The sequence below is a fragment of the Rhinatrema bivittatum genome, chromosome 3 (genome assembly GCF_901001135.1).
Source record: "Rhinatrema bivittatum chromosome 3, aRhiBiv1.1, whole genome shotgun sequence".
NCBI lineage: Eukaryota > Metazoa > Chordata > Amphibia > Gymnophiona > Rhinatrematidae > Rhinatrema > Rhinatrema bivittatum.
In genome coordinates this window covers 130,093,144-130,107,377 of record NC_042617.1, presented here as the reverse complement: position 1 = coordinate 130,107,377, position 14,234 = coordinate 130,093,144, and positions in this window count along the sequence as shown.

Here is a 14,234-nt window from a genome sequence, read left to right as displayed (position 1 = left end):
ATCCTATTCAACCTAACTTAAGTTTTCCAGGGTGCCTTATAGGTTCAAAGGACTGCCCTTCATGCTCGCCCTGTGTTACATGGTTCTTAGGCTCGCTGCCATTGGACCCTATCCCCTGTCTCTAGCTTGTGGAGGTGTTTCTTTTGGCAGCTCTCGGCCATGAAACAGTTGATCCATGCTTGCCTCTGAGTAGCTGTGTGCTCTGTGTATTACCCCCTGAAACGGATTGGGTTTTACCTTCCCTCTTATTGCCTTCTTCTATGGGATAAATCAGCCTCATATTCCTTTCATCCTTCCCACCTCTACAATAAGTAACTCCTGCAACACAAGAAACTCCTTTCTCCCTTCTCCTGCCATAATTCCAGTTACCAAATATTCTTGTCTGGGGCTTGTATCTGAAGGGCAACAATTGTAAGTAAAGTTTACTTATACAATAAACAATTTCAGACTTACAGAATCTTTGTCATGAGGACTGATTGGAGGGAATGTTTAGCTGCCTGGGTAATAAAACATGGATGTTTTATGTGAGCCAGAATAATCTCAATGACCTGCAGATAGGCTGGACAAACTGGTAGACTAATTAGTAAAACTGGTTAATTTCATGGTCGCCCGCAACTTAGAAAATCTCCTTACTTACACACAAAAAAGCCAAGTTATGGGGGATAAATGCATGCAAATTATGCATGTAAAATTGCCATGAATATATTTTTAGTTAGATGTAACAATATGTGAAAATAGCAGTTGCCTATTACTTATCTGGGTAAATTCTGATTTATCTGGCTAAATCTTGAATGCCACACTCATCCGGACCAGTTCTGATATATCCAGCTAAGTATCAGGACCATCCTCAATCTGACCACTCTTGGTCATACTGGAAGTTTACTTGATATTCTAGTAGGGTCCAGATTCCCAACCCTCAAGGCTCTAAGCATTGCACCATCTGCCAAAAAATGGTGACAGCTAGCTGCATTACTACTTATGCTCCGGGCCTACTAGACCACCAGAGATATTATAGGTATGACCAGGAGGGGTCAGGCTGGGGAGGGGATATCCAGGAACCCTGGGAGGGTCCTGTTGACAGGGAGGATCCGGGTTGAATTTGAGGGGGTCAGGGTATCTAAATGCTTAAAGGGGCAGGTTGTAAAGGGGGGAGTCATCACCATGTGACTTTTTATCTTTTTTATGTTTACATTTAATGAGTAGGAACCACCTCTAGAGGTGGTGGTGGTGGTAAAGGGTGGGTTAGATCAGGCTTCTTTGGCCATTTAAATGGCAATCCCAGGCACATTGGAACATTAATGTCTTTATGCTCCAGCTGAACATTAGCTACAACTCGAGAGTTGTAGCCAACTTTCAGTAAAATAACAGTTTGTGATTTTTCATGGCAAGCTGCCTTAGTTTATTTAAATGACCTCACCTAACAATAAGTTGCTTTTTGTGCATTTGAAAAGCATGTGCATGAAAAGCAACACATTACCATTTTGGCAATGTTTCGGATTTAATAACATGCAGTACTGAAAATACAGTACATTAAAGTTATCACTATCGCAAAGGGTTTACTTTATGGGGAATTGGATTCAAACAGCAACCAGTAAGGGTTCTGACCTTTACAGTCTGGGAAACTGACAAGCATGAGGGGTAACCTACATGGAACATCAGATATTACCATAAGCTTGCTGGGCAGTCTGGATGGACCATTTGGTCCTTTTCTACCATCATTTCTATGTTTCCAAGTTTATATATTTATTTTAAAGCATTTGTAGCCCACACCCTCCAAAGTTTTGGGTGGATTACATATGAATGTACATAAAAATATAAAAATAACTTGGACACAAATAGATGAAACAGACATGTTTCATCTTGATTGTTGATTAGTCAATAGTGAGACATGCAACCTAGGATGTACCATTCAGGGGGTACTTAGTACGTGGTGGATCTTAGCATGAAGGTGGCTGCAAATAGGTGTGTTTTAAGGGCCTTCTGAAATTCCTTTGAGTCAGTCATGGCTTGCAAATGCTGGAGATGTGCATTCCTCAGGGTTGGGCCAGATAGAGAGAAGTCTCTTTCACATTATTGATAATCTTGCCAGGCAATGAGAGGGGTTTCAAGAAGTGCTTGGGATGCAAATTGTAGTGCTCTGATTGGAGTATACAACTTGAGAGTGCTATTGATCCATGGTGATACATGTTATATAAAGTTGTGTATAATGGATGCCAATATATAATGAATATGGAACTGGTTGAGAGTCAGTGTAGAGCTTGGTGAAGAGCTGGTGTGATATGTTCTTGGATGTTGGCACCAAAAAGAAGGCATGAAGAGGAGGTCTGAACTATCTGTAATGGCCTGAGTGTGGTGTATGGGAGACTAGAATAGAGTGCATTAAAGGAGTTTAAAGAGGTGATGATTAATGATTGCAATAGAGTCCTAAATGAGCACAGCTCCGGTAAAGGTTTGAATTGATGAAGGAGATGTAATTTAAAAAAGAGGAATGAATAACTGTCTATATATGCCTCACACAGCTTAGTAAATGACCTCTTTATATTGTAAGCATTTTGGAGACAGGAAAATACCTACAGTACCTGAATATAATCCACTTTAAAGTGTTATAAAAGATAATAATCAAAATAATAATAATAATTATTATTATATCTGGGAATGTGGACTGGTGGCCACTGGCTACATCTTTTCCATAAATAAAGAGACTCTATTGGAACCTCTGCCTTATTGTTTCAGTCTGGATCATTTTTCAGGGAGCAGTGTCAGCAGGTATAGGAATGTGGAGGATACTTAATGCTTGCTGGTATATGATGAAGGAAAAGAGCAGTACCTGTCTACCACAGAGCCTACCTTTCCAATGTTGGAATTTACCTTGAAAAGTCCACTATGGCAAATGTTTGACCAAGATTGTTTAAGAGCCCTGTAACCCATATAGAGTTTGGAACACACCTACCACCAAAGGGTTACAAACAAATAATTTAAAAAATCAGGATACATTTAAAGGATAAAGGTTTATGGCAGTGAGCAGTTTTTGTGCCATAGTATAGCATTCTGCAACTATAAAAGTGCGAAAAACTAGAGTCTTGATATGTGTCTTATCTATAAATTATATGTTTGCAAAACAGGAGGTTAAATTCACAGCTTCTGTGGCATTTGTGTATTTTATGCTTATTATTTATTGCACAGCAACATAAATTAATGTGCTGAGTATGGGGGCTATCCATCACCAGTTTAGTCCTATTTCTGTGACTGACAAGGTTTGTGTAATTATGGAAGTACAGTAGGTAATTTAAATGTTATATCCCTGCTGGAGAATCATATTTGGACTTTATTGGTAAACACTGGTAAGGGATTGAGTTTGTTTGCTGGTTATTTTTTCAAACATTTTTTTTTTCAGAACTTGGAATCCAACTCCAAAAACTTGAGTATTCAAACATTGCCTTCAGATGTAATATTGATTTATAAAACAGCAGCACACAGCTGCTAAGCTTCACTGTTGCATACAGAAGGTCTTCAATTCCCAACAAATTACTGGCATTTTCTACCTATTTACATTAGATATTCTGCATGTGCAGGGTATAGAGTCCTGGGTTGTTTCCAAGGATTAGATAGGGAGGGAAGGGGAAAGATCTGACTTCAATATAGAACTTAAGTGACATTCAGTATGAAGGGCAGGCTGTCACTATTCAAGTTGAATTCCCCTTGGGAAAGGCTCATGTCCTGCTACACAAGAAAAGAAAAGAACATATCCCTGCTTTCTCTGAATATCATGTAGTTCTCATTATTCCAGGCTGCTTTTTTAATGTTCCTGCTTAGAATGGAGGTGTTTGGTGATAGTTAAAAGAAAAAAAATAGACATAGAGAGAATTGTCTTAACTGCACTTCAATAAAATATCTAGATCATATTTTACCCATAGGCAAGTTAGATGTAGCGTTAAATTAGCTACTATGCAACATGTGCTTGTAGATTTCAGAATCAGAGGTTAAAAGTTGATTTAGAAACAAAAGATCAAAGTTTCTGTCTGAAAAAAATAATTCTTTAAAAAGCCCACATGTTACTCATTCTGCTTGTTAATGTTTTGACTGGAAGTATCTATTAGTGTCATCAACAGCAGCAGAATATTTTTAAAAACCATATCATTTTATGTTTGAACTGATTCTAATAACAATGCAATGGATAGTTACCAGCCTCTGCTCTAGGTCTCTTAAGGGAATATTTTTGTTAATTGCAAATATTTGATTGACAAACACAGGATGCAATTAATAGGCAAGCTCAGTAGGAATGTGCAGTGAACTGGATCTTTGAACCAACAGATCTCAACCTTCTCAGCTTGATCTGAAATAGACTAGCGCATTTAAGCCATATGTTTGTCTCAAACTTTTCTTTTCCACCTTGTGAAAATTCCATTTCCTCTAACTTCTTCCTTCCACTTTGATCAGCAAGACAGCAGCAAAATTACCTATGGTCAAGTCAGATGCAACCAGAAGAATGTCTTTCCTATATCTGACTGCATTTTCTAAAGGCTGTCTCCTATTCTATCCCTATGGCAAAATATTTTTGAATCTGGCCCCGAAGGACATATATTGCTATTCGACCATGACACTAAAATGAAAGAGTATATGACTAGACATGCAATGTTTATTCCTTATAGAAACACAAAGTGAAACAGACAATGACCAGTGTTTTTAACATACATATTGTGGGTCTTATTATTTAAAAAAAAAAAAAAAAAAGTTTCATTGATTGATAACTTGGGGGTTTTTACAGCCAACTATGCAAACTATTCTACAAAGTACCCTTTTTTCAGTTTATAGTGTTCATTTGTCATAAATCCTACATGAGATGAATGAGATGGGTTTTTTTTAAAGTTATCTCACAGTAAATGGCTTATTTTCTAAATTATGAAAACTCTACTGTTAGATCTAAGAAAGAAAAGGCAATGATTTTGAAGCTACTTGCTTCAAAATTGCAGAGTTAAAGAAATGATTAGAAAAAAGCTTTAGATTTAGAGGGAAAGCATGGAATGCACTTACAGTCACTTTCACTTTGTCCTACCTATACTGCTAGCAGTATATCAAGGTATGTCCCATTGCTAGCAAATGATATATTTAGGAAGAGGTATACCAGAAAAGACTGGTTGGTTGGATTATACCTGAGCCAAGGGTCTATCTTGGGAGGCATCTGTAACAGTGGAGCAGGTCAGCTAACTGGATGCAAAGCAGGAATGAACACTCCAAGACACCAAAAGAAGGGCAAAGGGCAGCAACAGTGACATGTACACTGCATGGCATAGAATAAGGGGTATTGTAGTAATCACAGTGGCATTAAGATCTTCAGAGTGAGGTGTTTAACAGTTATATTGTAACACTCTTACATTCCACTGTCTGTGCTATTTTGTCTTTCTTTTGGTACTTTGTTGGGGGGGGGGGGGTTGTGTCATCTTAGGCTGTTCATGCCAATGTTAGTGCCCCTTGCCTCTCTGTCAACACCCCCACCCACACAGTTGTTATAAAATACTCCATTTGGGCACTTCTATCCCACCCCACCCCCTACCCCTACTCCCACCCCCACCCTTCCCTCTCATTCCCACCCTAATCCTTCTGCCCCAGCTGGACTCACAAAAAGCCCTTATCATGACCAGGAGTTTGGAACATGAGTCCAGATTCTAGCATGTCCGTCATTTCTCTGATTACAATGCAGGTTGCATATGCCAACCATGGTATCACTTGGGTGAGGTGGCAGGGAATCAGCTAACTTTTTTTTGTGTGTGTCTTTGTGTGTGTGTTTGCACATATGTATGTATGTACATGTAGGCAAAGGGCAATTAATCATCTTTAATCATGCTTTAAAATAAAACAGTTAAGTTATCTGGGAACACACTCCCAGATAACTTTAACCTGCTCCTGCTCACATCTAAGGGTAGTCAAATAAATTAATCAGCTATGTCAACTTCTTCCCAAAACACCATCAAAATAACCCTCATTTATCTTGCTATATTTTCTCTGGATAATGACTTTTCCAAATACAATTTAGCCAGCTAGGTGCCAGAAATACACAAAAGTCAGCATTTAGCTGGATAACTCATAAGTTATCTGGCTAAAGGCCTTTGAATTTTGGCCTCACAATTTCTGAATAAATAAGAAGACAAAAAGAGTTTTTCTTCAAGGAAGCATAATATTTTGTATAAGAGTAATTGCAGTTTAATATGTCAAAATTACTTTTTAATGAACTAATAGGAGTTGGTTAGTTGTGGCAGTGCTCTAATCTGAACATATGATAACTTCAAACATGATTACATACAGTATATTCAGGTCTGATAAAGGCCAAAACAAATGAAAACTGCAAATTAATTTTGTTGAATAGGTGTTTGTGAATTGGCCTGTGGGCAAAGTGGAGGGCATTAATAAAACATTTTTGGTGATTTCTTTTCTGCCAGCAAATTTTCAGGTTCTTATGAATATGTTTTATTAATTCAACATACCTTTTACAACAGTTTCTATTTAGCAAAATCCAATATTTCTCTGTACTTAACCTTAATTGATCAAAAATATTTCAGAAGGATCATGTATTTCTTGTTTGATATTTTTATATTCAAATCTTTGTATTAGTTTTACTTTTCTAATTAATGGTGTTCCAATGCAAAGAAACAGCAGTTTGCAATTAAACTTTTGCATACTAATGAAGCCGCACAATCAAAGAAAAGTATATAGGAGATATATGAGAATATTTAAGAATATAAGAATATAAATTTGTCATACTGGGTCAGACAAAGGTTTCTAACAGTGGCCAATTCAGACCACAACTACCTACAGGATCCCAAAAGATTGATAGATTCCATGCTGCTTATCCCAGGGATAAGCAGTGGATTTCCCCAAGTTCACCTTAATAATGGATTATGGATTTTTCTTTCAGAAACTTATTTAAACCTTTTTTTAAACCCAGCCATGCTAAGGACCTGATTCATCAAGATAGTTTCTCATAGACACAGAATAGGAAAAAGCCTTACTGAATCAGGCAGTTACATCTTTCACCACACCCTCCGACAATGAATTCCAGAATTCAATTATGTATTGATTAAAACAATATTTTCCCCTATTTATCTTAAATTATTATGAAGTAACTTAATTGAATGCCTCCTAGTCTTTGTACTTTTTGAGAGTAAACAACAAATTCACATTTTTCAATCCACTCCACTCATTATTTTATAGACCTCTATCATATCTCCCCTCAGCCATCTCTTATCCAAGCAGTCATCTCTTAACCAAGCTGAAGAGTCCTAACTTCATTAGCCTTTCCTCATAGAGGAATAATTCCATCCCCTTTATCATTTTGGTCCCCCTTCTTTGTATCTTTTCTAATTCTGCTATATCTTTTTTGAGATGTAGTGACCAGAGCCGCACACAAAACACCATGTAGTTGTACAAAGGCATTATGATGTTATCTGTTTTATTTACCATTCCTTTCCTAATAATTCCTACCATTCTATTTGCTTTCTTGGCTGCTGTCATACACTGAGCAGAGGTCTGAAACATATGTTCCTATGAAAGCCGCATAAAACCGTGGATATAGAGGCATGCGTATACTAAATAAATAAAACATATAATAAATCTATGATAACACCTAGAATCTTTTTCTGAGTGGTGACTCCAAATGCGGAAGCTTGCTTTGTATACCTATACATTGGGTTGCTCTTCCCTGCATTCATCACTTTGCATTTGCCCACATTAAGATTCATCTGCCATTTGGAAGCTCAGTCTCCCAGTCTCATGAGGTCACAGTCTTCTCTCTTTTCTGATTGGACACTCTTGGTCGTGTGACCTTTGGCTTCTTTTCTCTCGGTTTAAATATTTGTCATTCTCTGTAATTTTTCTTTGAAAGTCATATAAACTGCCACTGACTCACCTGTGTGAATTATTTTGGTTTATTCTTGCATAAGTTACATTGTTTGTATTTCTCATCATGCCTTACTTATTGTTCACATTTTTTTAATTCTATTTTTGGTAATTCATTGATTTTTCTATTTTTACACACTAGATGTCTGCCTCCACTTGATAAAGCCTCTTTGTGAAACATGGCTCGTGTCAGGGTCAGGACTAAAATATCTGTCCCATGGCAATCTTACTTGTAAGACTATGAATGTAAACCTTACACTATGTATGATTGTAAACCTTAGTCTACTGTTACATGCTTTGAACTCTTTAGATGGAAAAGCATGAAACAAATAAAAGATAATAAAAGATTAGGGGTGCAAGTGAGCCATACAGAACATGGTTGCTTAAACATTTCTCTTCTTCCCTTTGCCCCAAATACAACTTTAATGTTGTTCGGCTGCAAAGCATTTTTAAGTATAGGAAAACATGAGGGAACAGCATGTAAATATCCAAGACAGGTAAATGTAGGGAATCTGTCAGGGCTGAAGCCAAGTGCAGGGCGTGCCTGCCAGCTTGCATTGGTACAGGAAATGAGAGCAGCACCAGCAACACATGGGAGTACAGAACATTGTCCATCATGGCAGATATTTCTCCAAGGGAAGTGCAGGGGTTGTCAAGAGTACACATTGACTGTTAATCAAGAAATTGATGGCAAAGGAGGGATCTGTGAGCTCCATGTCTGTGCATGTGTAAAGTGTGCATGCACTTTTGTACCCATGTTATGCGCGCCAGCTGCAATTTTAAAGGAAAACTCCATGAGCCTTCTGAAAATTGTCATTAGTTCATTGCTCACTGGGTCATGTTTCGGCATGCAAATTAACTTTTTAGATAATGCATGCATGCTAAAAGAACTGTTTTTGTATTTGATTTATGCATAAGCCCCTAATTCTTTAAAAATGTAACTCTTGGTGCATTGCAAGGTAACTTTCAAACTGACATGTTTATTATTTATTTATTTGGCATTTTTATATACCGAAATTCTTGTAACAAGTTACAAATCACCTCGGTTTACATTCAAACAATAAACTTTGCACAAGGATGCAATACATTGAACAGGGAGATCAAGACTTGGAACTAAACAAACGGGGATGTGGATGCATATTAGTGCATGTGTGTCGGCCCATGCTCAGAGATGTGGCCATTTTATAACTTGCATGCGTATATGCTCGCATGTTATAAAACAGTCTGGCCACTCGCCAAATTTTAAGTGGGCACTAGGGATGTGCAATCATTTTTTGACGATTAGGAAATTTGTACAATATTTCCTAAATCATCATGGATCGGGAAACCGATAAAACAATTGCATTTTCCCCAAATTTTCGTCAAAAATCATTTTTCGGCTTAGTGTGCGCTAACGGGAGTTAGCGCGCACTAACAAAAAACATTAGTTACTGTTAGTTTTTGTTAGTTTTTGTTAGTTTTTGTTAGTGCGCGCTAACAGGAGTTAGCGCACACTAAGCCAAAAAACGATTTTTAACGAAAAATAAATGCCGATCCACGCGAATACGAGATTTTCCCACAGCCACATGAATCCGAAAGCGGAAATGATTGGGCACCTGATGCACATCTCTAGATCACCCAGTTAACAGCTAGGTCCTCCAAACCCCCCTGTTTTGATAGCCTATACTCCCCCTGTTAACTCAGACCATTTAAACACCTCAAAGAGTCTCAATCTTTCTATTTTATAACTTACACATCATTCATAGCAGAAGTAAAGTTATGCAGCAGGGGACCTCCCCGTGTGCTGGAATGTGTAAGTATTTACATGCACATCTCTTGATCAGGCCCCTGAAATGCCCTCCCAGACCATGCCCATTCACCAGCCATTTTTGGAAACTTTTCAGATGTACATGCAGCGAGATTTATATGCGTATCTGGGTGCTTTTAAAAATCTGGTCGGCACGCACAAACCAGACTTCTTCAAACATCCTTACTTGATGCACACACTGTGCTTTTAAAATTCACCTTTTAATGTATACAAGTGAAAAAGTAAATAGCATGAAACTTTTGTGCAAAAATCCTGTTCTGAGGTATCTTTTTAAGATGATGTTTTTTTTTCAGTCACATCACATATTTGACAATTATTGTAGCATGAAAACATATTAAAATAACCATTATGCAGAATATAAATTAATGTTGTCATCAAAAATTCAGCATTTCCTTACTTGTCTATGACATGACTAAAACATGCATATGTAGAGAAATATAGAAGCAAACTGATGTCTTAACACAAGCTGGTACACATTGTTATATGACGCATCACCTTAAATTGAGTTAAATGGAAGCCATTGCTCTCACAGAGAACAATGACTTCTGGTCAGTTTGACTTGAGTTATTGTACAATGCAGCCACCCTGTCACATAACATCATGACAAGATTGCAATTAACCTGCATCACCACTATTCATAGAACAAAGAACAATAAAAGTGTCATTTACAGACTATTCAGTTTCCTGGAACTTTTGGATGCAGTTATGAATTATGCTAATCATGTATTAAGAAAGAAACTGTAAAACCAATGAAAAGAATGTGTTGAAGATGATGTTTCTGCTACCACTCAGCAATCATTTTCTTTAATAGAAGACTCCTTCAGTGTTGTAACATTTTATAGCAATGAAAAAAAAACTGTCTAGTAATGAAAATTAAAAGTGGAAATTAAAGCGCAATTTTTAAAAGCTTAACTGTTCTTTATAGGTTTAAAGAGATTTTCAGATATGTGAAAATATAGGTATAAGTTCATAGCATGCATGAATTTGATCACAGAAAAAAAAAAGGCATTTCAAGGCCAACTGTGAATTTATGCCCATAACATACATTTTCAAAGGTGAAATTTGTAAGTAGCATTATGCTTATGTGCTTAATTTTTCATCACATTTTACTATGGGTAAGGTTATATATATATATATATTCAGTCATGGGTGAAGGGCAATTTTCAGTCTTTCTGCAGAGAGTGCAGATCTGAAGGTGCTTAAAGCATATTTTCAAAGGGAAACTTCCCACAGAGTTTCCCCTTGAAAATCCCTTCCCCACTGAATTAAAGGTACAACAACCCTATGAATAAGAAAGCATAGAGAGTTAAAAATAAAGTCTCTATACATACATAGTTTGCCTGTCTGATCTCTCCCTGGTTTTAGTACTACCCTTTTTCTCTACAAGAAAAATTATGCACACTTGTGTATAGCATGCATACTTTAACATATAAGGAGGAGGGCATTTTCAAATGGGCCTTCTCAACAGGTAAACACTAGGGTGTGCATTCGTTTTGAACTTAAATGTAAAACACAACTTATTTTTGTTTTTTAACTTAAAAAAGTGATGAGGCGAAAACGATCGGATTTCCAACTTATTCAACATAGCTATGTTGAATACGTTGGAAATCGCGATTGTTGATCCTAAATAAAAATTTAAACCCCTCACCCTCCTTAATCCCCCCCAAAGACTTACCAAAACTCCCTGGTAGTCCAGCAGGGAGTCAGGACGCCATTTCTGAACTCCTTTGCGAGGAGCACGTGACGTCGGCGTCACGTCGGAGTGACGCGGCGTATGGACATAGACGCAACTTATGGAATTCTCCATATGTCCATATTGACCGAAATTGACCCCCCCTTTCGACTTATGGACTTATGAACATAAACTTTTGCTCTGCACATCCCTAGTAAACACCCATTTACATACAGATAATCCCTTTGAAATAATCTTCCGTAACAATCTGATATTCAAGCTCACATTATGTGAGCACTTTGAATTTGTTAATGACATTGTTTATGTATGTTTGAAATTATGTGTATAACTTTGCAGTTAGGTACTTATTGTAAATATTATCCTGTTTAAGAAAATACAATATACTGGGTGGGAATTCAGCTATTCTTTTATAATATCCATAGTACTTTTCATGTACATTTGTATGAAGTTGATGCCCATGACCTCCTTGACTTCTTAAAAAATGAATCCCATTCATAATGAATTTGAAATAAAAGAGAAAATAGAGAGGCATGGAAATTTGTAGTGGAACATTCTACTAAATGGGAGGAAAATTGATTTTAGAGATTATATTCCATGAAGCTTAATGTTGAGAGATTGATAACTTTCCATTTTCTGATAAAAGTGACACCTACGGGTCAATATTCAGCTCATTAGTCTGGCTAAATTCAGGAACTTAATCAGACAAATAATGGGATGAACACTTCCAGGTTATCTGCTAAGTAATTAGCCAGATAAACCTTTGCTGCATAACCAGAAGGTATACTGGGTGCTTTCAATGACAGTTGAATTATCTGGCTAATAGGAGAATCATCAAGCCATATTGCAAGATAAATGCTGTATATAGTGTAATATAGTCCTATCACTGTGATATTCTATGATATTCTATGATATTGTGCATATTTGTGGCCAGATTCTTTCCCTTATTACAATGAGCTGCTTTGCATGACAGTGATGCTCGTGTGCTAGGGAGGGGCACGGCGCTGAGTAGCACCATCTCTCCGTGGGCCATGTGGAGAGGTCCGACAAGAAGCAATGGATATGGTGGCTGGACCTGGAATGCCGGGGACTGCAGCAAGGCCAGAGGCACTGGGGGAGACCCAAAGATGGAGCTGACGGCCCACCACCACCAGGGAGGAGGAGCTAGAGTCACTGTAGAAAGGTGAGGGGGCCGTGCCGCGGGTCTGCCATGGACAGCATGCGTATCAGTACCCCCCCTTTATGCCCCCCTCCCCTTGGAGGTCGGTATTTGCCCGAATGGGCATGATGAAAGTTCAGGAGGAGGGTTTTGTCCAGGATGTTTCGAGCTGGTTGCCATGAATTTTCTTTGGGTTCATAACCCTCCCAAGAAAGGAGGTATTCCCACTGGCGACCCCTTCGGCGGATGTCAAGTACTTCTTAAACCTTGTAGGTCATATAAGACTCATCCAACAATGGAGGTAGTTCAGAAGCCTTTCGGGAAGGCCAGGACAAGACCACTGGTTTTAGAAGAGATACGTGAAACATATTATGTATTCCCAGCATAGGAGGCAACCGAAGCTGGTAGGTAACTGGTGCAATGAGTCAGTTGATCATAAAAGGTCCAATGAATCTTGGAGGGAATCTTTGAGAAGGGATTTTGAGTCGGATATACCGAGTGCTCAACCAGACTTTCTGGTCAGGAAGGAACTCAGGGGCCGAGTGTTGGTGACTGTCAGCAGTTCTCTTGGCCCGGGAAGCAGCTTGACATAAGCAAAAGAGGTTTGTCTGTTCCCATAGAGCCTTGAGGGCATCCGCAGTAGCCTGCGCTGCAGGGGAAGGTACTGACATTGGAATGGGCAGTGGTGGTTGTGGTTGTTTCCCATAGACAATGGAGAACGGTGAAGAGCCTGTAGCTGTGGCAATGTGGGAGTTGTGAGAAAACTCTGCCCAAGGTAGAAGTTCAGACCAAATGTCTTGGCGGTCATTGATGTAAGCACGCAGGAAGGCCTTTAAAGAGTGATTCATTCGTTCAGCTTGTCCGTTGGCTTGAGGGTGGTAAGCAGTTGTTAGACTGATGTTGATGCCACATTTTTGGCAAAGAGCACACCAATATCTAACAATGAATTGTGGACCTCTGTCGGAGACAATGTTCTTGGGTAGGCCATGTAGTCTAAAGATGTGATGGAAGAATAGGTATGCCAGTTCAGGAGCAGATGGTAGGCCTGGAAGAGGGACGAAATGGGCCATTTTTTAAAATCAGTCTATGGTTATCCATATAACGGTATGGTCCTTAGATGGAGGCAAGTCCACGTTGAAATCCATAGACAGGTGTGTCCACGGCTCCTCGGGAGCTGGAAGTGATTGAAGTAGGCCCCAAGGTCAACCGACCGGGGGTTTTTGTTGCGCACAAGTGTTACGGGATTTGACGTATGCTTTAGCGCCAGAGACCATAGTGGGCCACCAGAAGAACCTCTGGAGCAGCGCCAAGGTTCGCGCTCACCCTGGGTGACCAGCAAACTTAGAATCATGTGCCCACAGGAGGACTCTTTCTTGGAGTCATCGGGGCATGACAGTCTTCCCAGTAGGGACTGGGTGAGTAGCAGAAAGGCAGATACAGGCTGGGTCTTTTATATGACCGGGTTCTTCTGGGGTATCTTCAGGCTCGAAGGAGCATGATAGGGCATCTGCCCAGAGATTTTTCTCAGCTGGACGGTAACGTAGCGCAAAGTTGAACCTGGAAAAGAATAAGGCCCAGCTGAAAGATAGATGGCACTATTCTGTTATATATCTATGTGTAGGAACATGTTTATTTACATTCTGTATTTGTACTTTGCAAAACAGATACAGACATCTTGGTTCTATTTT